This window comes from Nicotiana sylvestris, chromosome 4, assembly GCF_000393655.2.
Source record: "Nicotiana sylvestris chromosome 4, ASM39365v2, whole genome shotgun sequence".
Lineage (NCBI taxonomy): Eukaryota > Viridiplantae > Streptophyta > Magnoliopsida > Solanales > Solanaceae > Nicotiana > Nicotiana sylvestris.
The window spans coordinates 146,245,286-146,263,659 of NC_091060.1; the positions used below are offsets into that span (position 1 = coordinate 146,245,286).

The following is an 18,374-nucleotide window of genomic DNA, read 5'->3' on the forward strand; positions in this document are numbered from 1 at the left end:
GCCTGCCCCCCTCCTGCAAACGAAGCATTTATGAAAGGCTAACTTGGAAGACTACCATACAAATATTGTTGAAATATATATTGATCTTGAAGAAGATTAGAACTGCCACACCATGCTATTCTGTAAAGTTTTTTCTTTCTTTTTCTAGAACTGTTTTAATATGAGTTAGACCTGAAACTTAAGTTTTCAAATGCTTCCTTCTATAATATCCAGCATTGGAGTAACTTGGTTTTGATCCATTCTGTAAGATACTAAAAATTAATAATCTGCTAGACATGGCATTGGAGTCCATCTCCATTAATGGATTGTTTGTGAATGCTAAAAAGAACACCTTATGCATCTTATAGGAAAGAGAGACAATTCTACCTTTAAGAAGAACTTTCAAGGTGTTGACTATAAACTTGGCTTGCATTCCATCCATTTTTTTCTGTTTGCTTTCCATTACTTCATCCCAGAAGGGTTGATTTTTGAAAGAAACATGCTTATGATTTTTTTTAAATGCAGAGGAAAAATGTGTTTTATTATGCGGGTACTCTTTTGGTTTTCTTCTCCTATTTCTTTATCTCTAAACAAATTGAAGTAAATCGTTCACAGATGCAACTACTTCTGTCTGTTAAGCACATCCAAGAATAACTAGCAGATAGAATATTTCGAATTCAATTGAGAAAATTGCTCTGGAGAAATGTTGACAACTTGCACGCAGTACTATCAGTTTTATCTTGTGTAGAAATGGAACATATGATTTTGACATAGTGTTGGTAAGAGAAACAAATGAAAATTATTTCTCTAATTATATTTGTACAAGAAATGGAAGAAGCAGTTGGAAAATGTGGATCTTCAGAGAAGAGGCTGAAACTGAAACCACCAACACTATCAACGTAAGTTTATAAGGTAAGTCCTTTAAGTATCTACAGTTCAAAATCTTGGTTAGCTACAAATAGGACATAGAAAGTTTCTCCTAGGACTTCTTCGACAAGCCAACTGAAATATAGCACAAGTACAGAGATGGAGTGTGAGTATTGTACCCAAGAATTTTAAGTTCTTAAAGAATGTTCAACTTAGTTAAGATCATTGGGAAACTTATGTACTGTTGGAAGGTAGGGATCAATGAATCTAATCGTGATTGCCTTTCTTGGCTTCTTTTTCTTAATTTTTTCTGAGTTCTATATATCTGCCACATGAATTCTTCTGATTTTTGACTCAGGGTAAAATTCTAATGTATTGGCTACTGAAATCCTTTTTTTAAAGTAGTATATTCTGTGTAGAAGTTCATCCTGTTTATCGGACAGGGCCTTACTTTATAACTCAATAATATCTATTTTTTGTATGCCTCCCAATTTCAGTTTCTTATAATTGATTGGTATTTACTAGCATTTTGAAGGTACTCCAAAAATTCTCTGTGATGTGGCTTTTGGAATGGCAAAGGTCAGGCTACGAAGTTGCTCCTACCCATAAAAATGATGATTCTAAGATATGTATAGGTTGTGTTTGAAGATGCTGACATTTACTATAGTTTTAGGTATTATTATATCTCAGTTATTAGGTAGTTGGTTTTGGATATTATGTCTTAAGTTATTAGGTACTACGCCTGTAATATTTGAATATGATTCTACTAACAATGTACTTTATGTCTTTTGCATATATTGTAGATACGAGTGCATGCTATTACAAAATGCACATTGATGAACATAGAAATCTTTTGTTTATGATCAATTATTTTGTACATGTACAGAGGTTTTCTTATGATTATGTAACGTATAGCGCATTTCCTAATAAAATTTGCCTCAAAAAACATGTTGGGCCCGTGCTTAGTACGAGCTTTCATGTCTGGTACTACTATATACAAGTGTCAAGAAGGGACGAACATAGCGACGAGCAATTGTACTAAAGTCAATGTTGATTGTACAGGATACGTGTTCTGCACTTCAACTGTAGTCCTACAATTGTTCTCCTTTTAATGACACGTGTTTAAATTTGGCAAAATACCTTATCACCCTCCTAAACTTGTCACAAATTATTAATTACAGCCTTAAATTATTTGTGGTCTTAATTACCCCCCTCAACTAGGCCTTTTGAGAGCCATTACCCCCTTGGATATTGATGTAGCAAATTGTGTGGGTGCACTCGCCTGCCACGTAGATTTTTTTGTATATGTGACATTTTTTTGAAAAATAAAATATATTTTTACCTTTTTAAGTATGTTACTATTTTAGATAATTTTTTTCGAATACAATTTATAATAAAACTTAAATAGAACTACATTATTTATGCTAATTTTTTTGGGGGGCTAAAAATAATAAAGTTTTATTTAATCTATTTTTGAATTTGACCTGAAAATAAAGATTTATACAATTGAAATAAATAGTCAATTCATCTAAAAAGTTATAAAATACATAGTTTGAAATTAATTATTTTGGCAATAATTTTTTATATAGCTCTAAATTAATGACTATTATTTCAGCTGTGTATTTTTACTTCTTCAAGTAAAATATGTAAAAAAATATATTTTCAGAGCATCATAATTTAGAGCTATATAAAAAATTATAGCCAAAATAATTAATTTCAAACTATGTATTTTTATAACTGTTTAGATGCCTTGACTATTTATTTTAATTGTATAAATATTTATTTTTAGATCAAATTCAAAAAAAGATTAACTAAAATTTTATTATTTTTAGCCAAATAAAAAAACTTAACCTAAATAATGTAGTTCTATCCAAGTTTTATTATAAATTGTATTCGAAAAAACATTATATAAAAATTTCACGTACTTAAAAAGGTAAAAATATATTTTATTTTTCAAAAAAATGTCACATATACAGAAAAATCCACGTGACAGGCGAGTGCACCCACACAATTTGTCACATCAGTGTCCAAGGGGATGATGGCTCTCAAAAAGCCTAATTAATGGGTGTAATTAAGACCACGAATAATTTAAGACTGTAACTAATAATGCGTGACAAGTTTAGAGGCGGTGATAAGTATTTTGCCTTTAAATTTTTATACATCTTTCTTCCACTTCGCATCTATTTTCCATCTTACTCCTCTATTCTTCAGTGTACGGTTCTTTCTAGAGATGCTATGGTGAGCTCAATCGTTTCCATTTCACCTGATCTTCTTCCTTCATGGTGATCGGAATTAATTTATTTTAGTGTTCAATTCATATTTTTGTCATCTTTCTATGAGTTTTCTTTGTTTCTGAAGGCATTCACTCCTCTTCCCAAAAGGTTAGTCTTTCTTCTATTTCTCTACCTGGGTGTCTATATATTTCTTTTTTGCTTTTGTTTCTTAAGAGTTAACATTGAATTCCTTTCATGTATATTTTCTCTTTTCTTTTCTTTTAGTAAATGTTGAATCAATCTCATTTGCTATATTTGGTTGTAGTATCTAGGTATTTTTATTTCTATAAACCTCGCAAGAGAATTTGCTAGCCGTTGGCAAAACAGATTCACCTTTCTTAGGATTTTGGATATGGAAACTGAGTTTTCCGTTTTGGGTATCATCAAAATCCAGCAAAGCTCAGAAGAATTTTGCATTGCAGGGTTCAAGTAAAATTCTTACACTGAAATTTCTCACGGGGTAAGTTCACAATTTCTCGATTATTTTCTTGTAGTTTCTCGAAAGATCTATGTTGGTAGTAAAATGATCTTCAGGAAGTAATCTAGGGAATCCTTGTTCATATGCAAGAAATTCACCTTAGTAGCTCTATTATATTTCAGTTTAAGTAGAATATTTTATCCCTGAAATAAACCAGGAATAAGACTATAATGCCATTGGAAACTTCTAAAGTCCATAGAAAATGCATAAAACTATAGTACCATTGGAAACTTATAAAGTCCATAGAAAATGCACTGTTGAAATCTAAATTTGAGGAAACAATAATTTTTACCATTCCTTCAACTATAATAGTGATAGCTGATCATTTAAAATCATAATAAAGAAAGGGAATGTGGAAGATCAGACTATGCTGCAACCACAGAGCATACTAAGACAGTACCTTGGCTCTGATACCAATTGTTGCGGAAGCCAAATGTATATAGTGTGAATAAGTCACAACTACTATACCAAAAATTATGACAGCCACCAAATAATAAATAAGACAATAAAGCAACAATAAAAGGAACACCAGAATTTACGAGGTTCGGCTAATTTTGCCTACTCCTCGGACACAACCAATATTTTATTCCACTCCAAAAATACAAGTGAAATAATACTAAAGAGAGAAGATACAAATGCCTTAAACAGATGAGAAGGCAAATGAGAGGTGTATTTCAATCCTAAACATTAGGCCTTCTTTTATAGGGGAAAAATCCCCCCCAAACTTAACTCCCAACCAATGTGGGACTTTGGCATTTTGCCAAACTTCAACAAATCTCCACCTTGGCAAAATTCCACATTTTCAATTCTCTCTCAATAACAAATTTTGGTTGTGTCTTCATCTTCAATCTTCAGTGTTCAACAATGTTGATCAAATCCAAACAATGTTGAAACTTGACCGCAGTCACCACCTTTGTCAGCATATCAGCAGGATTCTCTGTAGTATGAATTTTCTTCACCGTGACTCCACCTTCTTCTATGATTTCTCGTACGAAATGATACCGAACATCAATGTGCTTCGTCCTTGCATGATAAACTTGGTTCTTCGCTAATTGAATAGCACTTTGACTATCACAAAAAATTGTGATACCTTTTTGTTCAACACCAAGCTCCTTTAGCAATCCTTGAAGCCAAATTGCCTCCTTCACAGCCTCTGTAATAGCCATATACTCTGCCTCTGTTGTAGACAAAGCAACTGTTGACTGCAAAGTAGACTTCCAACTAACTGGTGCCTTTGCAAAAGTAAACACATAACCAGTAGTTGATCTTCGTTTGTCCAGATCACCCACAAAATCTGAGTCACAATATCCAACTACAGACTGATTGTCTTCCTGCTCAAAAACTAACCCAACATCTACAGTATTATGAATATACCGTAGAATCCACTTCACAGCTTGCCAATGCTCCTTTCCTGGATTATGCATATATCTGCTAATAACTCCAACAGCTTGTGAAATGTCAGGTCTCGTACAGACCATTGCATACATCAAGCTACCAACAACATTTGCGTATGGTACCTTTGACATATACTCTCGTTCAGCTTCATCCATTGGCGACATAGTAGTACTTAGCTTAAAATGGGAAGCAAGTGGAGTACTAACTGGCTTAGTCTTGTCATCTATGCCAAAACGTTGAAGTACTCTCTTCAAATATTCCTTTTGAGATAAACAGAGTTTCTTTGAACGTCTATCTCTAATTATCTCCATGCCAAGAATTTTCTTTGCCTCACCCAAATCCTTCATCTCGAACTCCTTCTTCAGTTGAATCTTCAACTTATCAATTTCTTCCGAATTCTTGGAAGCTATCAACATATCATCAACATATAGGAGAAGATATACAAAGGAACCATCTTTAAGCTTGCGCAAATACACACAATGATCGTATTTGCTTCTCTTGTACCCTTGCCGCAACATAAACTCGTCAAATCGCTTGTACCATTGTCTAGAAGATTGTTTCAATCCGTACAATAATTTTTCAAGTTTTCATACCATATTTTCTTTTCCAGCAACTTTGAATCCTTCTGGCTGAGTCATGTAGATTTCCTCCTCCAAGTTTCCATGTAAAAATGCAGTTTTTACATCCATCTGAACTAGTTCCAAATCCAATTGTGCTACCAAAGCCAACATAATTCTAATGGAGGAATGTTTTACAACTGGAGAAAACACTTCATTGTAATCAATTCCCTCCTTTTGAGCATATCCTTTGGCCACCAATCTTGCTTTGTAGCGAACATCTACTTGGTTAGGAAATCCTTCCTTCTTTGCAAATACCCATTTGCACCCAATTGCTTTCTTTCCCTTCGGGAGATTGGCCAATCTCCATGTATGATTCTGATGAAGGGACTGTATTTCATCATTCATGGCAATCCTCCACTTATCTTCTTCTGAACTTTGGACTGCGTCTTTATAAGTGGTAGGAACATCATCAGCTACAATTGAGGTTGCACAAGCAACCGTTTCTATGAGACGAACAGGTTTCGTTATTGTTCTTTTTGGCCTGCTGGTTGCTATTGATTCAAGTTGTTATTGAGGTTCCTAAGTTGGAATCTCCTTTACTGGCTCTCCTTCTAGTGGGTAATCTTCATTTGTTTCCTCCTCTGCTTCTTGTGTAGGAAAAATAAATTTTCCCTCAAACTCCACCTGCTTAGAAGCACCTTCATTTTGTTTGGTATCTTCTGTTACCTTATTTACCATAGCAGATTCATCAAAGGTAACATCCCTGCTGAATATTACTTTCTTTGTCATAGGACACCATAAGCGATATCCTTTGACTCCAGAAGTAATTCCCATAAAAATAGCCTTCTTTGCCCTTGGATCCAATTTTGACTCTGTCACATGATAATATGCAGTTGAGCCAAACACGTGCAAAGAGTCATAATCTACAGCAGGCTTTCCATACCATTTTTCAAATGGTGTCTTGCCATCAACAGCAGCAGATGGTAAGCGATTAATGAGGTGGCATGCATATGTAACTGCCTCAGCCCAAAATTCTTTGCCCAAGCCAGCATTGGACAACATACACCGTACCTTCTCCAGCAAGGTCCGGTTCATACGTTCTGCCACTCCATTCTGTTGTGGTGTATGTCTAACAGTGAAGTGTCGGACGATGCCATCATTTTCACAGACCTTATTGAAATGATCATTTTTGTATTCACCTCCATTGTCTGTGCGAATACACTTGATCCTCCTGCCTGTTTGATTCTCCACCATCGTCTTCCATTTGAGAAAAATTCCCAGCACTTCATCTTTGTTTTTCATTGTATACACCCACACTCTTCGAGAAAAATCATCAACAAAGGTTACAAAATAGTGCTTCCCACCCAATGAAGGTGTTTTGGAAGGACCCCAAACATCAGAGTGTACATAATCCAAAATGCCTTTAGTATTATGGATCGCTGTACCAAATTTAACCCTTGTCTGTTTCCCTTTGACACAATGCTCACAAAACTCCAAGTTGCAAGCCTTTACTCCTTTTAACAATCCTTGATCTGATAGAGTTTTCAAGGATTTTCCTCCAGCATGTCCCAAGCGCATGTGCCATAGCTTGGTTGCTTCTGCCTCTTTGTCGTCACTGGATGTCACTGTCGCTGTCCCAATAACTGTACTGCCACGATAGCGGTACATATTATTATTCTTCCGATTAGCCTTCATTACCACTAGTGCACCGGAGCATACTCTCATCACTCCATTTTCTGCAATGATTTTGAACCCTTTTGATTCTAGGGCTCCCACAGAGATGAGATTCTTCTTCAAATCCGGTACATATCGAACATCTGTTAATGTTCTGATCATTCCATCATGGTTCCTTAATCGTATTGAACCAATGCCATATGAGGTAAGAGGGCTGTTATCCGCTGTGTGGACGACTCCATATTCTCCTTCTTGAAATTCCACGAACCAGTCCCTGTTGGGACACATATGATAGCTACAAGCCGAGTCCATCAACCATATGTCTGATGATGTTGATGACTCTGTTGTAACTAATGAGAAGTCTGAATCATCACAATCAGCTACATTTGAATCCATAATGGCCTTTCCATTGTTATGTTTGGCCTTATTCTTCAACTTCGGACAGTCTTTCTTCCAGTGCCCTTTTTCTCGACAAAAGGCACATTCATCTTTGCTGGGTCTGGATCTTGACTTGGATCTTCCCTTCTTTGTCCTCGTTTGATTTTGAGGACGACCCCTCACAAATAGTGCTTCTCCTTCTCCGCCCTTCTGTTTTTCTCGCTTTCTTTGTTCATAGCTGTACAAAGCCGAACAAACTTCTCTGAGAGAAACTTCGTCATTTCCATGGAGTAGAGTAGTTTCAAGGTGCTCGTACTCATCAGGAAGTGATGCCAACAACATCAAGGCCAAGTCACCATCATCATAAGTTGTATCCATATTTTGCAAATCTGTGACCAACTTATTGAAACTGGTGATATGTTCATTCATCGTGGTACCAGGAACATATGTGAAGTGAAACAGTCTCTTCTTCATGTACAATTTATTTTGACTGTTTTTCTTCAAAAATTTATCCTCCAGTGCTTTCCATAATTTACTTGCAAAAGTTTCCTTTGTGTATGGATATTTCTGTTCTCTAGCAAGGTAGGATCGAATGGTACCACAAGCAACACGGTTGATAATTTTCCAATCTTATTCTTCAATAACATCTGGTCTCTTTTCTTCAATGGCAAGATCTAGCCCTTGTTGAAAAAAGACATCTAGAACCTCGCCTTGCCACATCCCAAAATGTCCGGACCCGTCAAATATTTCTACCGTAAATTTCGCATTTGACACGATTCTTGTCATAAGCGAAGATGCCAATGATGACGTATTGTTGACACTTGATGTAGATTCTTCTTGTTTATTATCTCCCATTTTTGACACAAATATTATTTAATAGCTGACGACACAAATCAAGATTATTTTCTTTCTGGTGTGGAAGATCAGACTAAGCTGCAACCACAGAGCATACTCAGACAGAACCTTGACTCAGTTACCAAGATAAATCTTTTCTGATGTGGAAGATCAGACTATGTTGTAACCACAGAGTATACTTAGACAGTACCTTGGTTCTGATACCAATTGTAGCGGAAGTCAAATGTATATAGTGTGAATAAGTCACAACTACTATACCAAAAATTATGACAGCCACCAAATAATAAATAAGACAATAAAGCAACAATAAAAGGAACACCAGAATTTACGAGGTTCGGCCAACTTTGCCTACTCCTAGGACACACCAATATTTTATTCCACTCCAAAATACAAGTGAAATAATACTAAAGAAAGAAGATACAAATTCCTTAAACAGATGAGAAGGCAAATGAGAGGTGTGTTTTAAATCCTAAACATTAGGCCTTCTTTTATAGGAGGAAAAATCCCCCCCCCCACAACTCTTCTCCCAACCGACGTGGGACTTTGGCATTTTGCCAAACTTCAACAGGATCGACTCCGTATAAGATAATGTTCGGACAATGTAGCTAATGTATTGTCAGATAGGTAAGACTGGTAAAGTATATGAAAATTACCTTGTCAAATAAACTTTATTTTGGATCAAGTGATTTGAAACCCATCGTGCATTCAAATGCTTAGCTTTAATTTGCGTTCTAATTATGTTTGAAGGGTCTATTTGGTTATACTCTCTCTCTCTTCAATTGGTAAGTAGATTTTTTTTTTTTGAGATAGAAACTTTACTACTTATTTGGATTTAACAGTTGGAAGTAAAGAAGCAAAAGGATCTCTTTGCTTTGAAGGGTTCAAGAGACATGTAATTCTTTCAAAGTTAGTGATATGGTGTCCATCTCATTCAAATGATTTGGTAGCCAATTTTGTTGACTTGGTTTTGTTTGGTAGCCAACCTTGTTGAATTGGTATGATTTGGTAGTCAATTTTATTTATTTGGTTTGGTTTGGTAGTCAACCTTGTTGAAATTGTGAAAAGGGTGTGCAAATTGTCAAATATTGTAAGCTTTAGAGAGTGAAGTTTTGGCTATAAAAGGAGAGCTTTGACTCTCATTTCTATACACCAACAAAGAGAGGAAAGAGAGAGAGTGAGCAAGGTATTCCATAAACTATAAGAAAATAGTTTGTGAAGAAAAATAGAGTGTGAGAGATATTGTAGTGAGGTGGAAAAAACAAAAGAGTGTTTATTTCTTTTGAGGGTGTAGTGGTCTTAGGAGTATTTTTACTCATTACTACACAGTGTAAAATTTCTCGCTATAGTGATATCAGTTGCTCTTCTTGGCCGTGGTTTTTCCTTTATTCAGAAGGGTTTTCACGTAAAATCTTGGTGTCATTATTTCTACATTTCTATTCTTGCTGATTTAACCATAACTTAATGTTTTGCGTTTCTCACTAATACCGTGAATATTATTTTTACGGGGTTTATTCCCAACAAGTGGTATCAGAGCCAAGGTTCTGTCTGAGTATGCTCTGTGGTTGCAACACAGTCTGAACTTCCACATCAGAAAAGAATTATTTTGGTCTCATAATAAATAGCATTTGTATTCGTGATAAACAATGAAAGCCAACACTAGTAGAATGGTTACTTTGAATGGCACAAACTATGCCATTTGGAAGGGCAAAATGGAAGATTTGCTCTATGTCAAGAATTTTCATCAACCCGTCTTCACCACTATAAAGCCTGATAATAAATCAGATGAAGAGTGAAATCTGTTACATATGTAGGTTTACAGATTTATTAGACATTGGGTTGACGATAATGTTTTGAACCATATTTCTGGGGAGACACATGCTCGGACCCTATGGGAGCACCTTGAAAGTTTGTATGCTCGGAAAACTGGAAACAACAAGATGTTTCTGATAAAGCAGATGTTGGGTTTAAAATACCACGATGGTTCCGCGATGACAGATCATCTGAATAATTTTCAGGGGATTGTGAACCAGTTATCTGCTATGGACATTAAATTTGATGAAGAAATTCAAAGCCTGTTTCTACTTGGTTCCCTACCAGATTCTTGGGAAATTCTTAGAACTTCATTATCAAATTCTGCTCCAAATGGTGTGATCCCTATGGATCTTGCCAAGAGCAGCCTTTTAAATGAAGAGATGAGAAGAAAATCTCAAGGTTCCTCCTCATCAGATGTCTTGGTGACTGACTCTAGGGGGAAAAGTAAGAATAGGGGTTCTCAAAATAGAGAACATAATAGAAGCAAATCTAGAAGCAGACTTAAAGATATTGAGTGCTATCATTGCGGGAAGAAAGGGCACACAAAGAAGTTCTGCCGGATTTTGAAAAAGGAGAATAGAGACAAGGAAGAACAGAAAGAAAATGACAATCGTGTGGCCACCGTCACTACAGAAGATCTTGTTACCGTCCTTGATGCGGATCTGATAAATATTGCTTGTGATGAGTCAAGCTGGGTTGTGGACAGTGGTGCCGCATCTCATGTGATATCAAGGAAGGAATTTTCTCATCCTATACTCAAGGTGACTTTGGAACTTTGAGTATGGGTAATGAGACTGTATCTAGGGTGGATGGTGTTGGAACGATTTGTTTGGAAACTAGTATTGGAACTAAACTAGTTTTAAACAATGTAAAACATGCACCTGATGTTCGTTTGCACTTGATCTCTGTTGATGTTTTGGATGATGAGGGATATGTCAGTACCAATGGTGCTGGAAAGTGGAAGCTCACTAAGGGTTCCATGATTGTGGCTCGTGGGGAAAAATGTCGTGGGTCTATACTGGACTACGACCTCTACCTGTGTTGATATGGTGAATGCCGTTGAGAGCAATAACTCTTCAGCGTTATGGCATAAGAGGCTTAGCCACATTAGCGAGAAAGGACTAAATGTTCTGGCCAAGAAGAAATTATTGCCAAATTTTGAAAGTGCAAAATTAGAAAAATATGAGCACTGCTTGGCTGGAAAACAAAAAAGAGTTTCTTTCCAGTCTCATCCTCCTTCAAGAAAGACAGAGTTGCTTGAGTTGGTGCATTCAGATTTATGTGGTCCAATGAAGACAAGGACTTTGGGTGGTGCACTTTATTTTTCTACCTTTATTGATGATTGCTCTAGAAAACTTTGGGTCTACATCTTGAAGACGAAAGAACAAGTGTTAGGTGTCTTTAAGCAGTTTCAGGCTTTAGTTAAAAGAGAAACTGGAAAGAAGTTGAAGTGTATTCGTACTGATAACGGTGGTGAATATTGTGGACCATTTGACGAATACTGTAAGCAACAGGGTATCAGACACTAGAAGACTCCTCCTAAGACTCCTCAGCTTAATGGTTTAGCAGAAAGGGTGAACAGGACCTTGATGGAAAGAGTGAGATGTTTGCTTTCTGAAGTAAAGTTGCCGAATTCCTTTTGGGGTGAGGCTTTGTTGACCGCCACACATGTTATTAATCTATCCCCTACGGTTGCTTTGCAAAGTGATGTTCCAAACAGAGTTTGGTATGACAAGGATGTTTCCTATGACTACTTGAAAGTGTTTGGTTGCAAAGCTTTTGTACATGTGCCTCAAGATGAGAGGTCAAAATTAACTACCAAGACAAGACAGTGCATCTTCATTGATTATGGCCTTGATGAGTTTGGTTACCGGCTATATGATCCAATTGAGAAGAAGGCCGTGAGAAGCCGTGATGTTATCTTCGTGGAGGATCAAACCATTGAAGATATTAACAAAGCGGAGAAGTTAAAATCTCCAAGTTCTGAAGGTTTAGTTAATTTTGATCAAGTTCTTCATACAAATGCGGATGGCATTAGTGGGCTCAATGATGATGGTGATGCCCAAAATCATATTCCAGATCAACATATTGATGGTGATGGTGATAACAATGATAATGTTGATGAGGTAGATGCTCATACTCACAAAGCTGTGGACGAGTTAGATATTCTACTCAGGAGGTCCTCTAGACCTCGTACTCCTTCCTCCCGTTATTCACCCAATGAGTATGTATTACTCACTGATGGGGGAGAACCTAAATGTTATGCGGAGGCCATAGAAGATGAGCACAAGGATCAATGGATTGAAGCCATGCAAGATGAGATGAAATTTCTGCATGAGAACCATACTTATGAGTTGGTGAAATTGTCTAAGGGCATGTGAGCGTTGAAAAACAAGTGGGTGTTCAAAGTTAAAGCTGAAGAACATAGTTTGAAGCCCAGATACAAAGTTAGATTGGTTGTCAAGGGATTTGGTCAAAGAAAAGGTATTGACTTTGACGAAATATTTTCTCCTGTCATGAAAATGTCCTCCATTCGGACAGTTCTGGTTTGACTGCCAGTCTTGATTTAGAGATTGAGCAGATGGATGTGAAGACTGCTTTTCTTCACGGTGACTTAGAAGAGGAGATTTATATGGAACAACCCGAGGGCTTCAAGGCAAACGGTAAGGAAAATCTTGTATGCAAACTTAAGAAGAGTCTATATGGATTGAAGCAAGCTCCCAGACAGTGGTACAAGAAGTTTGAGTCTGTTATGGGGGAGCAAGGCTATAAGAAGACTTCCTCAGATCACTGTGTGTTTGTACAAAGATTTTCTAATGATGACTTTATCATCCTCTTGCTATATGTGGATGATATGTTGGTTGTGGGTAGGAATTCTTCCAAGATTGACGAGTTGAAGAAACAGTTGAATAAGTCTTTTGCAATGAAAGACTTGGGTCATGCTAAGCAGATTTTGGGCATGAGACTTGTTCGAGAAACGAAAGAAAGCTTTACTTATTACAGGAGAAGTACATAGAACATGTGCTGGAGCGCTTCAAAATGAAAAGTGCTAAGTTGGTTCGCATACCCTTTCCTGGTCATCTGAAGTTGAGTAAGAAGATGTGTCCTACAACAACGAAGGAAAAAGAGAGAATGGCCAAGATTCCTTATTCCTTTGCTGTCGGAAGTTTGATGTATGCAATGGTATGTGTAAGCACGTGATTTTTGCTTCACGAACAATCACTCCAAAAGAAAACAAAAATAGTGACCAGTGGCCTCGCTGTACAAATTTTTAATTTTTCATGACATGTACTACTAGTCATTTGTGGTTCGTCCCATTTTTTGCATTTTTTATCTTATCAATCAAAATACAAAGTATGTCTGTCATAGTAATCAAACCGCAATTCGGTCGTTGAAAGAAAATTCAAAAAAAATATATATGCATCGTTCGTTCTAGGTTGTGATTTAACTTACTTGAATATTTTTATATGTGTGTGATAATTATGTTAAAGTGTTACACTGTTGTTTATTTTAATTTCATTTTTTATTTTTATTTCATTTTTGTTTTAAAATTAGGAAAAATAAGAGAAAAGAAGTGATGAAAATCGGTTTGGGCCCAAGAAATGAAACAAAAATAGGCCCAAAACCGGCACACAAGTGTAGTCCAAGTCCGGCATGCCCAAACACTAATTCAAACGACGCCGTATCAGCGTCCTTATTGGAGCCGTTGATTTGATTCGAATGAACGGTCCCGATCAGGCCACTCATTCAACCCCAAACGACGTCGTCTTAGGCAATTGATCTGAGCCGTCCAACCCCTTGATCCAACGGACCTAGGCCTTCCCCCTAAACCCGTCAAATTTTGACCCGATCCAGCCTTACCCGGTCTCACCCACTATCAAACCCAAAACGACACCGTCTTCCCTAAGTGAATAGATCCTGGCCATAGATCTCATTTGATCCAACGGCCAGGAACTAAACCCCTAGATCGTATATAAGCTTTCTATCGTACCCCATGCCCCCTATTCGAACCCCCCTCCACTCATCGTCTTCACCAAGCCCTGAACCCCCCGAAACCCTAGCAGCCGCCCTGGTTTCCCTTTCACCAGAACCCGTCGGCATGAACGCCGGTGACCACCTCCTGAACATCCTAGGACCACCTCACTGTCCTGAACATGGATCTTCCATCCATTTGCCTCGAATCACCTTCCTTCATCTCGAATCTTCATTTGAAGATTCGAGTCGAACCCTGACCTATACCAAACCTCACCATCTTCGTACCAGACATTCCCCTGACCTATAACTAATGGATTAGTCGACTCGATAAACGTCGACTCGATAAACGTCGACTCGATAAACGTCGACTCGATAAACGTCGTCGATTAGTTTTCTATAACTAATGGATCAAATGAGCTAATAATTTCACATGACTAATTGAACCATGTCACTGACTGAATGCCCGACATTGTTTGAAATGGGTTTGTTTGCATTGCAAAAACGACTGAAAAGGTTCACTCCAGAGCAGTCCTGAATTTGAACTTTCAGAAGTTCAAAATGCCCTGATGTTGCAATGGGTTTAGGGCAGTAATAATCAAGGTTTAACAAGGGTAGTATGGGGTTCGAAAAGAACAGGAAAAGCTTAGTTTAAGTGAGCTGACAAGTAGGGTACTGAATTAGGATTAAATTAATGTCAATGGGGAACAAGACATAAGAGCATGGGAATTAAAAAGAATACTTAAATGAACCCATAACTCTTGAACAAAAGGAATAAGCCAGGCGTGGGGAACAAAATGGTTGGCATCAAGAAGATGCTTAGGCATGGGGTTTAATAGGTATGGGCAGTCTGCAATTGGCAGAATCCAGGCAGCTTAGCTGCACTGGGTTGTTTGGCTTATAAATAGGCTATTTTCAGAACTTAAAAGGGCTGGATTTTTAGTCTTCAGAAAAGGAGAAAACAAAGAAAAATTTCCAGAACACTTTAACTAAACACTGTCCAAAACTGCACTAGGTACTAAGTTGGTTGAGCTGTTCTGGCCAAGTCAGTTATTCTAACTAGGGTTATCACTGTTCCATTAAGAGAAGGCTGTGTGTCTTCTGCTGTGATTGTTACTACACTAAGTTTTATGTGTGCTGTGGATTGAGTTTCAGTCTTCCTGATTGTCGGAACTGTACTGTGTATTTGCTGAGCTTTGTGGTTATTGGATTTTCTGTTGCTGTTACATTCGATATCTTGGGTTTTCCTGCTGTCTCTCTGCTCTGTTTTCTGGGATTGTCTGTCCATTGCTCGATCACTTGTTGAGCTTCATCATTGTGGTTGTTTTGGTTGTTGCTGTGTTGTGCTGTTTACCTGCTGCTGCTGTGCTTACTGTGTACCACTCAACTGATCCTTTTCCTTCTTCTGTTCTCTATACCAGGTACACAACTAATACACTGTCAATGTAATTGGAAATTGAGCATGAATACAAAGGAAAAGACCTGAAGAATGTCTTTTATACATAGGTTGTTACATTAAATATCATGTAATGTATAATAATTTTCGTTCCTGTTTGGGTACTGGAAGTAGCCTGCGTGTCTAGTAGATATCAATGTAGATTAGTTGGATGTTAGTTTATATATGTATACCGTTAGGTAAAAAATATGCCCAATACAATAGGTTGTATCCCAGACTTGGTTTAATTGTGTAACATATCGTTTAATATATGCCAAGCATGAAATTATCCAAGTTCATCTCCTTTGGATGAATTGCTTTGTTATAATTATTGATCAGCCACACCTTTAGAACAAAAAACACAAGTTTATGGTCTCAACCTCACAGGGGTCGAGCCCAGGTCGAAACAGACCAAGCAGGCCCGCATCGAACAAAATGTGGCCCAGGTCTGGCCCATCCCGCATGAGCTGGATTTGGGCCCGTAATGTTCAATCAGATGTCCGTGTGCATAGTCATATTTTCTTATTCTATAAAAGCATTTTGAATCCTGCTATAAATAAGCCTGCAAGCATGTAATTAACTAGGAATATCTCGGTTTCCAATTAGTAGAAACAAACGCGACAAGAAACGTAGTTGCTATAGGAAATTCTTTTAAAACAAGGACGAGATGAGCCTCGACAAGACAAAGAACAAGCTGCGGGGCCCTCGTTAAATGTATATATCGAAGCATTCAGTTTCCAAGGTGGGGCGTTTAGCAAATCTCACGAACCTCCCGGAATAATAACGTGATATCCTCTTTAAGCGCGTATTTAATAATCTTACCTTCTTAAGTTCGGGTGCACATTTATGTGACCCAAATCAAAATCTCGACGGATTCGAGATGTGTTTCTGATCACGGGTACATTGGTTGTGACGTGGTTCGAGATGCGTGTCCATGACGTCGCAAATTCCTTTTAAAAATAAGAATGAGACGAGCCTCGACAAACAAAAATGTACAAAGCTGCGGGGCCCTCTAAATGTATGTATATATTAAAGTATTTAGAATTCGGGATGTGCCGTTTAACGAATTTTTACGACCTTCCCCAAAATAACAAGACGCTAGTTGCTTTAGGCGCGCCTTTAACAATTTATTTTCCTTAATTCGGGTGCACATTTATGTGACCCAAATCCAAATCTCAACCGAGTCGAGATATATCGATAACCACGGGTACATTGATGTAACGTGGTTCGAGATATGTTTTCACGACGTTGCAATTCTCGTAAAAATAATAATAATGACAAAAGCGGTTAAAAGATAAAATTTGCACATGGTTCATAATTGTATTTAAAATCAGATAAATAAGCCGAATATAACAGTTGAGCGACCGTGCTAGAACCACGGAACTCGGGAATGCCTAACACCTTCTCCCGGGTTAACAGAATTCCTTATCCGGATTTCTGGTACGCAGACTGTAATATAGAGTCATTCTTTTCCTCGATTTGGGATTAAAATTGGTGACTTGGGACACCCTAAATCTCCCAGGTGGCGACTCGGAAATAAATAAACAAATCCCGTTTCGATTTTCCTTTAATTGGAAAAACTCCCTTGCACCCTATCGGGTGCGGAAAAAGGAGGTGTGACAGCTCTGGCGACTCTGCTGGGGAAGAAACCCAGAACCACCGGTTCAGGATTAAGAATTCGAGCCTAGAATAATTGTTATTATTTGGCTTTATTTATTATCTGATTTTATTACATGTTTTGCGCCTAATGTGCTAAATGCTGCTTTTATTGCTTTGATATTATTTGAACTGTACATATAAACTATGCCGAAACCCTTCTCTTCTCTCTCTTGAGGAGCGCACGCTGGTCGTGGATTCTTTCTGTTAGTGTCATATACCAAAATAGAACGAGGATTCGGAGGAGTTGCAAAATCGGATGGCCTTTTGGTTACCGGTACACAGCTCCCATCCTTGGCTCGAGTTGTCCGCTCGGGTAAGCCAGGTCTAGAACAAATACCCAGGTTATGAACTTAGTATAACAAAGCCACATGCCGGATCCCTAGTAGGAACGTTTATTTGCATCATGTGCATTTGACTTAGGGGACTCAACACAGGGGTTGGGTCCGTCTAGGACAAGCAACCTGAAAATAATAGACCATCTTTTGGCATCCTAAGTGCTACATGTTGTATTTATTCAAGGGTGAATGGGTCGTTTGGCGGACCAATAATAGTTGCGGACAAATAACACACCTTGTTAGGTTGATCACATTTAAATAAGAAGGCCGCACGTTTTTCCAGCATGATGTTATTTTAATCAAAGCATGGGGAACATTTGTGGAATCCAAGAATTCTTGGAATTCCCTATGTCCCCCACGCTTGCTTTTTGGGAAAGCACATGGGGAACATTTGTGGGCAACCCCCATCGGGCTCAACTTATTTTTCAAAGTATAGGTACTATCCAAAAGAACAAAAGTTTTAAATAGTCAAGGTGACATCACGCTTTTCAGAAACAACCAAATTTCGTTTTTTTAGGAAAAAAAGGGTGTGTCAATTTGGTATTTGAGTCCAATGAGTCTGGATCTTTGCTTAATCACCCTAATAAACATGCAGAATAAGCATAAGTCCAAGTTTTCCAGTAACGGTTAGGAGCAAAATCCCTCTGGAGGTGCGATTATGGTGGGAGGATCTGGAAAAGTCAGAACAAGACAAGATCAAAC

The 18,374-nt window shown here is 37.7% G+C and overlaps 1 long non-coding RNA gene across 1 annotated transcript; it reads left to right on the plus strand.

The window, feature by feature from the left end:
* The first annotated feature begins 3,071 nt into the window (after window positions 1-3,071).
* Window positions 3,072-16,005, plus strand: LOC138889067 (uncharacterized). Its single transcript, XR_011406630.1, has 3 exons — window positions 3,072-3,227; window positions 3,385-3,579; window positions 15,665-16,005. It is a non-coding gene; the product is annotated as an uncharacterized lncRNA (long non-coding RNA).
* Window positions 16,006-18,374: the final 2,369 nt, after the last annotated feature.